General features: G+C 47.6%; 1 protein-coding gene across 2 annotated transcripts in view; it reads right to left on the reverse strand.

Moving 5' to 3' along the window:
• Window positions 1-11,792, reverse strand: part of Manbal (mannosidase beta like) — a 30,886-nt gene extending 19,094 nt beyond the window's left edge. Inside the window, exon 1 of one of the 2 annotated variants that reach the window (XM_050151165.1) lies at window positions 11,636-11,792. The gene's annotated coding sequence lies outside the window, so the exon portion shown is untranslated. Of the gene's footprint in view, window positions 1-6,168; window positions 6,191-11,635 lie in introns of those variants that run through there. The other variant, XM_050151163.1, reaches the window with a different exon arrangement.
• Between the last annotated feature and the right edge of the window lie 253 nt (window positions 11,793-12,045).

Genomic DNA, 12,045 nt, shown 5'->3' on the forward strand with positions numbered 1-12,045 from the left:
TATTTTTTCTGAGACAGGATTTCTCTGTGTAACAGCCCTCCCTGGCTGTCCTGGAAATCTCTCTGTAGATCAGGCTGGCCTCGAGCTCACAGAGATCCACCTGCCTCTGCTCCCCAAATGCTGTGATTATAGGCGTGTACCACTACCACCCAGCTTTAAATTAAAAAAAAAAAAAACTTAAAAAAAAAAGGAGGTTGGTGGATAGGCAGAAGGGGGGCAGTCAGGCCTTAGCCTACCTCTCTTCTCACCAGCCTATTTCATTCTCTTTTCTTTCTTTTCAGATAGGGTTTCTTTATATAATGGCTCTGACTGTCCTGGGACTCTCTCTGTAGAGCAGGCTGGTCTCAAAGTCAGATATCTGCTTGTGTCTCTGAGTGGAAGGACTAAGGGTGTGTGCCACACCGCCTGGCTCTCGCCCCTTCTTAATCCCTTGGTAAAGCTGGAAGAACTGCCTGTGGTTCTCCAGGAGCACCTGAGTCTTTCCAACCCCGAGCCACCCATGAAGCTCCCATCTGCCCAGGACAGCCTCCCACCATGACTGCTGCTCAGCGCCCTACTCGACCTCCAAGCCTGAGTGCAAGGCCTCCCATCATGTCTCTGTGCTGCCCTCCTCCTTAGCTGCTTCTTCATCGTGGTACCTACAAGTGGCATCCTTCTGCCACTCTAACAATAAAGAGACCAGTGTACTGTGGCATTAGCGGCACCTGAATGACAGCCTTCATGCTTTCAGAGAGAGAACTGTGCCATACGGTGTGATTTCCAGCTGATTCTGAGAGACCCAGTATGGTGCTCACGGGCCGCACGTGGCCCCGAATGCAGCTGGTCTGAACTGCAGTGACAGATAAAACCAGACCTAACTCCAAGACTTCTTATGAAAAAATGTAAAATATCTCATTAGCAATGCTTTATGTTGATTATATGCTGAAACATATTGTTAAATTACTAAAATTACTTATTTTATGACGTCAAAACCTACTAGAAAGCTAAGGTGGCCAAAAAGGAGAGCTACTGACGTGAGAACAGATGTGCAGGCCAATGGGATAGAGAGCTCCAAATAAGCACCTACTCCTAAGAGAGGGCGGCTTTTAAACGGTGCTAGGAAACTGAGCGTCCACACGCAAAAGCAACAAAAGAAGCTGAACGGGACCCTTGTACCCTACACAAAGATTAGTTCGCATTGACCCAAGATCTAAAAATATGAGCACAAACTATAAAACTGTTAGAGAAATCTGGGGGAAATTGCTACAATACTGGATTTGGCAATGTTTTCTCAGATGTGACATCAAAGGCACAAGCAACAAAAGAAAGAGGTCAATTAGACCCCACATAAAAATCAAAACCCTTTGTTTAGAGGACATTTCTCAGAGAGAGAAAGACAGGCCAGAGAATGGAGGAGGACACGTGTGACTCACACACACAGCAAAGGTCTAGCTTCGGACAAAGAACTTCCACAGGGCAACAGTACAACAGAAGCTGCGAGGCGGATCCGGAAGAGGCGCCTGCTGCCAAGCCTGACAACTTGCTTTTGAAGGAGAGAACAGACTCCCAAAAGTTGTCTTTTGGCCATCACATACGTGCCGCAGCAAGTGTGCCTCTGTCCCCTAAAACTACGCGCAGAAACAATGAACAAAGGAGAGCATGGGAAGTCAGGCAGTTCACGGCTGTAATCCCAGTACTCATCTGGAAGACGAGCGCTAGGGTTGGTGGGGTTGGTGAGGTGGCTTAGCAGGTATCAGCAGGTAAAGACACCTGGTGCCAAGGCTAAGCTTGATCTAGGATTGATATGGTGGAAGTCCAGAATCAGCTCGGCTCTCAAGTTGTTCTCTCTCTCTCTCTCTCTCTCACACACACACACACACACACACACACACATGGTGGGGGGGATTTTAAAATGTTAAAAAAATATATAAATAGGGCAAGTGGGCACGAAGCATCAGTGAGAATGTGGAGAAATTGCACTGCTGTTAGTCACTGTTCTACTGCTGTGAGAGACACCATGACTAAGGCGATTCTTAGCAAAGAAAGCATTTAATTAGGGGCTTGTTTACATCTTCAGAGGGTTAGTCCATGATCGTCGTGGCAGCAAGAAGACGGGCATGGCGCTGGAGCAGCTGAGAGCTTTTTATATCCTGAGCCGCAGGCAGCAAGACTGTGTGTAGTGTGGGCTTTTGAAACCTCAAAACCCACCTCACAGTGACACACCTCCAAGTCCTTCTCAAACGGTTCCACAGTTGGGGACCATGCTTCCCAACACAGGAGCCTATGGGGGTCATTCTCTGTCCTACATCACAGCTGCTAACGGGAGTGTAAGCTAGCATAGCAGCTGTGGAAACCAGAGCTTTAGTCTAAGAGGGTAAAGAAGGTCCAAAAGCAGGGGTAATAGAGACATAACACGTCCAATGACACTGAATTTATTCTTAGAAATGTTCAATTTTGAGCCACAATTAGAGGCACACGTCTGTAATTCCAGGACTTTTTGGAGGTGGATGCAGGAGAGTCACAAGTTCAAAGGCAGCCTGAGCTACATGACACCATCTCCAAAAAGGTTAACTCTATGGTATATTTTAATACAAAACCTGTTTTTCTGTTTACTTATTTCATTTCTCTTTTTTGGATACAGGTTCTCATGTAGCCAGGCTGGTCTTGCTGATCTTGCTGCCTTCAACCCCTGAGGACTGAGATTTTAGGCCTATACCATCATGCCTGGCTTACCTGCTTCTTATGCTTTAAATGTAACTAGCTGAAAAACATCATATGGTTCTATAGACTAGCTCGCCACCACAGGCTGTCCAGAGACTAGCCCTACCACCACAGGCTGTCCAGAGACTAGCCCTACCACCACAGGCTGTCCAGAGACTAGCCCTACCACCACAGGCTGTTCAGAGACTAATCCTGCCACCACAGGCTGTCCAGAGACTAGCCCTACCACCACAGGCTGTCCAGAGACTAGCCCTGCCACCACAGGCTGTCCAGAGACTAGCCCTGCAACAACAGGCTGTCCAGAGACTAGCCCTACCACCACAGGCTGTTCAGAGACTAATCCTGCCACCACAGGCTGTCCAGAGACTAGCCCTGCCACCACAGGCTGTCCATATGTCCTTCTTTCATCTAGGCCTTGTGGTTCCTCTACTTGATATGATTTTTCCAACATGAAAAACAACTGAAAGATTATAAAGGGCCCACTACATAAACAGAGTGGGTTTTACACAAAGTATTGTTGTTTCCCTTTTAACCTGGTCACTCTGGAAGGTCATGAGCTTGGCCAGCAAAACAGTCAATTCTCACATCAATTCAGTCTATTCTAGAAGCCTTCCGAAGTCTGAGCTACCCCCTCACTCACTGTCCCTGCCCCCGTCCTCAGAGCCATCAGACCCTCCTCCCACAAGACTTCTGGAAAGAGTCCAATGTTGTCTGGTTCCAACTGTGGTGACTCAGGTGGGGTACAGAGCTCAGGGATACCATCTTTGGTCATGTGTAAGGTGCAAGGCTCAGATGGCAGGCAGACTGCTTGGAGCAGCTCCTAAGCTGGCCCTGAAGTGAATTCCAAGGCAGCCTAGCACGCTCCTGGAGGATCTGACAGGCTCTCCAGGGCACTGGCCCTAGTCCAAGGCTGGAGAAAACCATACTCCTCCACTGGCACCTCATAAACTTAATGCCCTCGACCACGCTTCATGCTCAAGACTGTGAGAAGCCTACCAAGTGTATCGTTATTGTGTGGACTAGGGGTCCTGTGATAGGCAGGGCCAGGCGTCAGGAAGCTGGAGGTACACAGAATGACTACGGACATCTAGCACACTGTGACTGATCTCCTGACTTCTTACAGAGTTGATGTCATTTTGAGCCATCAACAAATGTGCCCAAAGCCATAGTATACTTAAGCTTTTTTTTCTTAAATGGCTATTAGGCCAACATATAACAAGATCATAAAACCGATAATCTCCTTTGTCTGAATAACTTACTTCCTAGAATTTAGATTAAGGAAACAATTAAAAAGAAAAGGGCTCCAGGTACAAAAGCAGTCTTGGCAGCACCATTCCCACCACTGGAAGGCAGGAAGCCACATCAGTGTCCAGCAGGAAGGGAGCTGGTGATGGAGCATGAACACCATGGGGCTTCACTGAAAGGACAGCATGCCAGGCACACACACACTGTGATGGGGGGGGGGGAAGCTTCGGCAATGCCATAGTGAGAGAAAGAAACAACTGTATCAACAGAGTAGCTGCAGCCTTGCATAAACGACTCTCACTGGCTAGAGAGCAAAGGCAGGCCCTTGCAAAGGAGCACTGTGGACAGATGCCATTCCGGTGTGTCACAGAGCTTCCACTCTGGAGAGTCTGCTTAGACACGTTCAGAGGAATGTCAGGGCTGAAAAGTCGAAAACCCAGAGGAGGAGGAGGAAAGGCATGTTATCTTATATGGAGTGGTCAGGGAAGAGCTGAGAAAGTGACATTTTTGCCAAGGCAAGAAAGCAAAGGGCTGGGGATGTACTTCAGCGGCATATGCAAGCCCCTGGACTCAATCCACAGTACACATGCACCCCCCAAAAAGGAAAGCAAAGAGTGCTATTTAACCACCTACTACAATATTCCAGAATGGAGGGATAGTCAGGGCAAAGTTTCCAAGACAGGAATGGGCTCCAGGTGAGCAGGAGAGCAAGCAAGCTGGGCAGGGCAAAGACCATTAAAAGGGCTTTGGCTCTCACTCTGAGTGGAAGTGAAGCCATTATAAGGTGCTTGACAGAGAAATCACACACTGCCTCTGGTTGCTGTATAAAGATCAGACTAGGGAACAGGAGTAGAAACAGTTATAATAATATTAACAGGCTCACAAGAAATGCTTGTGACAGGCGGGACCCACTGAAGTTACGACATACTCTAAAGAGAGAAACATCAGGGCAAATTATGAATGAAGTTCAATCAGAGGAGAAACTGCTCCACTTAATACTGTAAACAGAAAATGCTAAGCACCAAAGGTCAAAACCCACTAAAAAAGGTCACATCACAAAGAGTAGACTTTAATGTACACAAATGATGCAAAGGTTCGGAATGGAATACTGGGTGCCACTCTTACTCTGAATGCATCTTATACACACTGAAGAGGTGATGGAAATAGGTCCTGACATGAGCAACCCTGAAATGAGCAGCTTCCTGGGCTGGGCATGGTGACATATGCCTTTCATCCCAGCACTCGGGAGGCAGAGGCAGACGGATCTCTGAGCTCAAGGCCCATCTGGTCCACAGAGGGAATTCCAGGAGAGCCAGGGCTACACAGAGAAACCCTGTATCAAAAAACAAAAAGAGGGGGCTGGAGAGATGGCTCAGTGGTTAAGAGCACTGGCTGTTCTTCCAGAGGTCCTGAGTTCAATTCCCAGCAACCACATGGTGGCTCACAACCATCTGTAATGAGATCTGGCGCCCTCCTCTGGCTTGTGGGCATACATGGAGGCAGAATGTTGTATACATAATAAACAAATAAATCTTAAAAAAAAAAAAGATACAAACAAAAACTGTTCTCCACATGGTCCAGTTGTGAAGCCACCGCACACACACCAGGATTGATTATAAATGATGGGAGAATGTCGTAGTTAGGGTTTGTTTCTATTACCGTGGGGAGACACCACGGCCACGGAAACACTTACAAGGAAAACGTCTACTTGGGATGACTTGCTTATAGTCTCAGAGGTTCATCCATTATCATCATGATGGGACATGGCGGAATGCAGGTGGACATGGTGCTGGAAAGGTAGCTGAAAGTCCTACATCTTGTAGGCAAAAGGAAGTTGACTGAGACACTGGGTGATATTGTGAGCACAGGAAACCTCAAAGCCTGCCCCCACAGTGACACACTTCCTCCAACAAAGTCACACCCCCTAATAGTGCCGCTCCCTGAGATTATGGGGCCAAACTACCACAGGCACACTGGGTGTGCAGCAGTGGGGAGGAGGTTCCAGGTTAGAGAAGGAAGCGACAGTCATCCACAGGATACTAAATGAGGATTAGAGACATCAGAACAGGGCACTTAGCTTGACACAGACATATACAGAAATACTTATAGCCATGTATACACACACACACACACACACACACACACACACACATATACATACATACTCTGGCTGCTGAGAGAATGTGAAAACAAGAAAGAATGCCCCAGTAGCAATGAGCACACCTGAGTCCAGATCCGGTTTCTGGGCCATTTTTCCATGAAAGAAACGAGGACCAGGACTCCTTAAGGAAGTGGATGATTTCTACGCAGGAATAAACAGGACGAGCCTGGGGCAGAAAGCATGCAAGTACTTTAAAAACAAAAAAGCAGAACCAAACATTGCCAGGGTCAAGAGTCAGATTCAACAGCCAAAGTCGGGAACCAAGAACAAGAAACCCAAGATATAAAAGAAATATTGATACAAAGAAACAACTGGCTAAGCCAATGGCAGAGAACAGACACATCTATCATATGAATTGCAGTCACTCTGTGTGTGTGTGTGTGTGCCTGTGTGAGTGTGTGGCGTATGCTTCCACAATCCCAATGAGTGCTGCCAACAATGACTTTCTTCTACAAGTACAGTGTCAAAGCAGAACGGAAGTAACTTTAGAGTTGCATGACCACTCCCTGAAACCAAGAGATCCTGGGCAATATCAATGACACTCACACACCCATCGCAGACTCCTGTGAGGGCCGTCCTTCTCGAAGCCTGTGACCCAGTCTGCTCACAAGAAAAAGAGGCACATCTTAACCAGGAGGTTCTTCTGCAGAATAACCAATGAGTGATCCCCAAAACCGTCAGGGTCACCTAGAACAGGGACGTTCTGAGAATCTGCCAAGGCCAGTAAGAGTTGTCTCCGGAGACAGGCTGGCTGGGTGCACAGTGCTATTCTGGCCAGGATACAGAGAGAGGGCTTTAGAAAGAAACTGGAAATCTGAACCAAGTTCTGATTCCAGTTAATGGTGATGCACTGATACTGGTTCATTGATTAGGGCAAATGTTCTATTGAAAACTCAATAGTCTCTCAAAATAGCCGTAAACCTAAAATTGTTTTTTTTTTGGGAGGGGATATTTTTTTAAAGTTTTTTTTTTGCATATGAGTGCTATATTTGCATAAATGCCTGCATGACAGAAGAAGGCATCAGATTCCATTATAAAAGGTTGTGAGAGGGGGCTGGAGAGATGGCTCAGAGGTTAAGAGCATTGCCTGCTCTTCCAAAGGTCCTGAGTTCAATTCCCAGCAACCACATGGTGGCTCACAACCATTTGTAATGGAGTCTGGTGCCCTCTTCTGGCCTGTAGGCATATACACAGAAAGAATATTGTATACATAACAAATAAATATTTAAAAAAAATAAAAAATAAAAGGTTGTGAGACACCATGTGGTTGCCAGGAATTGAACTCAGAACCTCTGGAAGAGCAGCCAGTGCTCTTAACCACTGAGTCATCTCCTGCCCCACCCCACCCCCCCAATTGCTTTTAGATACTTTTTGAGCCCGACATGTATCCTAGGCTGGCCTTGCACTCGCTAGGTGTCAAAGGGTGATCCTGAACCTCTGGCCCTCTCTACCTCCTCAGCACGGGGATTACAGGTATGGAGCACCGGTCGTCATTTATGTGGTGCTGAGGATGGAACCCAGACAGCCCATCGTGCACGTTAGGCAGGCACTTTCATCCACACTACATCTTCAGCCTCAAAAATACTTTTAAACCACCAACATTTCAAAACAAATAACAACAGTTATGTGGAGAGATGGCAAGACTTAAGTACTAACTCTGAAAACATAGATTCCAAAACTGCCAGAGGTGTCAGCATCTCCCGACTGTTCCCCAGTGCTGGACAGACTCTGGGCAGGGATTCCTGCCTCCTAAGCAGGGGGTTTTCCAAAGCTGTTCTGAGAAGTCAGCTAAAAAGGGGGAGGGGAATAGAAAAGTGTCAGTAGACACTTCCTTATAGCGATTGTGACAAATTCCCCAAAACTGCTCAAAGTTAGGGAAAAACTTTTTTTTGTCTGCGGGAAAGCTAAGCTGCCTTCTAAGGGAGTCACAGTTGGTTGGTGGACTGAAACTGATGTGCAGACATATTGCAAAATGTAATTACTGCTCCACTTACTGTCATTTAAAAGTATGAGATCCCAGAGTTGCGCTTCCTTATCCAGTGGATGCCTGATGCCACGCACAGTACTGAACCTTAAATATATTATTTTCTTCTCTACACACACCTATGATAAAGGTTACAGATGAGAGCAGCAAGAAAGTAACAATGAGAATAAACTGCAACAAAAGTCGTTGAATCTGGCTTTTGTCTCTAGGTATCTTTAAAAAGTGAATTATAGGAGCTGGAGAGATGGCTCAGTGGTTAAGAGCACTGGCTGCTCTTCCAGAGGACCCAGGTCCAATTCCCAGCACCCACATGGCAGCTCACAACTGCCTATAACTCCAGGATCTATGCTACCCTCACATGACACACATGCAGGTAAAACACTGATGCACATAAAAATAATAAATAAATCTAACATCATTAGCGTGGGGAGAACCACCTGCAGCGGTCAGAGGCCAACAGGAGGCAGTTCTCTCCTCCTCCCACGTGAGTGCCAAGGCTCACACTCAGGTTGTGGTGACGTAAGCATGGTGGTGAGGTGGGTGTGTGGTGCAGGAGCAGAGGGTAAAGGTGGGTGGGAATCCGTGACCACTGAGAACATTTTTCTTTTCTTTTGTGGTTTTCACGTGCAGCCCTGGCTGTCCTGGAACTCGCTCTGTAGGCTGAAATTGAACTCAGAGATCCACCTGCTTCTGCCTCCCGAGTGCTGGGATTAAAGGCGTGCGCCAGCACTGCCCAGCATTTTTTTTTTTTTAAATAAGCCCTGTATCCACCCTAGCTGGAAAAGGAGATAATCCATTTGTTTGTGACAGAGTGTCTCTATGCAGCCTTGGCTAGCCTGGAGTTCGCCAATGTAGACCTCCATGAACGCAGAGAGCTCACCTGACTCTACTTCCCTAGTGCTAGGATTAAAAACACATGCCAGCACACCCGGTGAAAGGGAGGGTCTCACGCTGGGAGAAGAGAAGGATGAAGCTATGGTGCCATCACCAAGAGAAACTTGTCCAGAAAGAGGTTTCACAGTTTTTACAAAGTATCAGACCACCTTGCAGGGCAGACTGGAGCAAGGACAGTGGTGGACTAGGGATAGAAGGGACCAACTCCTGACCAAGGTTGCTTAGCTATGCACACCTCGGCCGCGCTATCTAAACCTTAGCATCATGTCAGTACTTCAGGGAGGCACTTGGAAGTCAGAGGATTCTTTTACTTGTTCCTTTTCCCAATGTGTGAGCACCGAATAATCTCCTCTTACTGCTTTTCGCTGTTAGTTGTCTCATAAATTGAAGACCAGTGGCCAAGTCTACCTTGTCGACACTGACAGAGCCCAGACTTTGACCCTTAAAACCTCACTTAATAAAAACATTTCAGAAAGACCATTGCAATTGCCAGACATGGTGGCACATGCCTTTTGTCCCAACACTAGGGAGACAGGCAGATCTCTGTGAGTTCAAAACCAGTCTGGTCTACATAGTGAATTCTGAGCCAGGCAGTGAACCCTGTCTAAAAATAAGCAAATATGCTTCACGGCATATCAATTAGAAGTTGTCCATTAATTCATCATGTTTGCAGGGGCCACCGTCCTTAAGTGATCACATGGATGACTTCAATGTTTTGTTCCATCCAAGGATTAGAATCCATAATCTTATTCTTTGAGGCATGTAGAATTTGAAACCACACTGTTAGCTGTCTCATTGTCATCTTCCATCACAGAAAAGCAACATCTTCTATGCTTGTTGGCATGTCGCAATGGCTTTCAGTGTGTTCTTCTGCTTCCATGGAGTATGTGGCAGGAGCTTCATTGGCAGCTACAGCCTCTATGGAGAGCTTTTCAGAACAAACCGCTCCTAAGCCGATGTAGCCAATCCTTACTCGCAGGCCAATGGCTCTGTGTTCTTGTTTCAGGGCATGGCCGGCTGACACACAACATTCTTGTCCATGTTGTCTACTCACAGATGCAACGGCCTCGCTACACTAAGTAAACACTAACTGGGCACTGCGGCTGTAACCTTGGCAACAGAGGGACAAAAGCAAAACTAACACTTATTTATTTAGATTTCAGAGACGTTTTCATGTAGCCAAGATTGGGAGTACAGGAGCTCCACCACACAGGTCTTCCGGTGCCATGGATAAAACTCAAGGCTTCCTGCTCGCTGGGTCAGCACGCCCCCAACTAAGCTACACACCAGCCCTGATTTGGAATATTTTAAAGACCTATTTTTAACTAGGAGTAGCTGCCTGTGTCTGCCTGTACTGTGCACAAACCTCAAGCGTCCAGAAGCACTGGACACTATGGAGCTGGTTGGCAGCTGCCTGCCGTGAGGGCAGGAAACTGAAGTCCAGGCCTCTGGGAGAGCGGCAAGAGCTCTTCCTCACTGAGCTGTCTCCAGCCCTAATTTGCTTGTTTTTACATGCGGTCTGACATTAGGGCCCAGGCTGACTTCAAACTCACTATCCTACCTCAAGTCTCAAATGTTGGGAGTGGATGGTACAACACCACAGTCAGCACCAATGTTTCTCCTTCATAATTTCAGATACAGGACTTGTTCTTGTAGGGCAGTGGTGGCGCACACCTTTGACCCCCAGCGCTTGGGAGGCTGAGACAGGTGGATCTCTGAGTTCAAGGCCAGCCTGGTCTACAGAGTGAGTTCCAGGACAGCCAGAGCTACAGAGAAACCCTGTGTCGAAAAGCAAACAAAAACTAACAGCAACAAAAGATTTGTCCTTACCAAAGGTTTTAGCAACTTTAGCCTAAGGATTTATTTTATTTTGTTGATTTCAAGCACATTTTTACCTAAGAGTAGCACTTTTTGGCTTCACTTTGGCAAAACGCAAAGGCTAGCATTACTCCCCTGGTGCTGATTACATAGGGTTCCTTGAGCAGTCAGCTGTTCTAAATGACTTAATGAGTGGGTAGCACACATAACAGGGATCCGCTGAGCAAGATGACGTACGTCCCGAGCAGGAAGGGGTGCAAATTTCGTCACGCTACTCTTGGGGGGGGGCAGAGAAGTACTGGGGGATTGAACGTGAGGTGAGGCTCAAACACGCTGAGGCTATCTATCAGAGTTCTTCAGCACGCTTCTCAAAACCACACAGTTTAAAAGCCCCGGGCTGCTTGTTTCTGTGGTCTTCCGCTTACTATTTTCAGGTTCCGGGGAACTGAAACCGCGGACACGTGGGAGGCCACCGCATCACCTTCCCTTTCTCTAACAGCTTTCTCTCAAGCACGTCCTGTGCACCTAAGCACTTTCACAGGTATGCTCTCTCCGGCCTCTGCACAGGCCTACGGCCCCCCTGCGGAGGAGGAAACCGAGAAGGGAAACAGCGAGATGCCATGCCCGGGCTCCACCTGGCGGAGGGCAGGCTGGGCCCTGGCCTTGCAGAACCGGAGCTCTGGCCCAGGCGAGGGACCCCGGCTCCCCGGGAGGCAGACGGTCCAATGCAAGGAACTTCCTTCCGCGGCCCGGGGAGCCGCTACGACTCGCGGCTCCGCCCCGATCCCGCCCGCCGGGAAGTCCAGCCGGGCCACCGGCACCTGAATACTTACCTCCAGTACCACAGCTCCGCTGCACCGGAAGTGTTTCCTTGTGACCCGGGAGCGGTGCAACCGAAGCACCAGCAGGTTCCGCTCTGCTGGATTTACGGGGACTACGACTTCCCCGCCCTCCTCCTCCTCTTCTTGTTCCCTAAATTCACACTGAAGGGTGAAGCCTTAATGAATTTTTTGTTTGATTTGAGACAGGGGCTCACAGTCTAACCCTGACTGTCCTCCTGCCTGATTACAGACTGTCTCCACACTGTTTAGAACTCAGTTCTAAGTCTGAGCTAGAAACCAACAATAAAAGAGGACAAACAGATCCACGTGCTATAATCCAGACAAAAAGAAATAATAAATTTAAAAGCAGCCACTGAACATCTCTGCTCCTATGAAACCAAGTGAAAGAGTGAAATTAAGTA

This window comes from Alexandromys fortis, unplaced genomic scaffold, assembly GCF_014885135.2.
Source record: "Alexandromys fortis isolate MF-2015 unplaced genomic scaffold, M_Fortis_MF-2015_v1.1 scaffold_27, whole genome shotgun sequence".
Taxonomy (NCBI): Eukaryota; Metazoa; Chordata; class Mammalia; order Rodentia; family Cricetidae; genus Alexandromys; species Alexandromys fortis.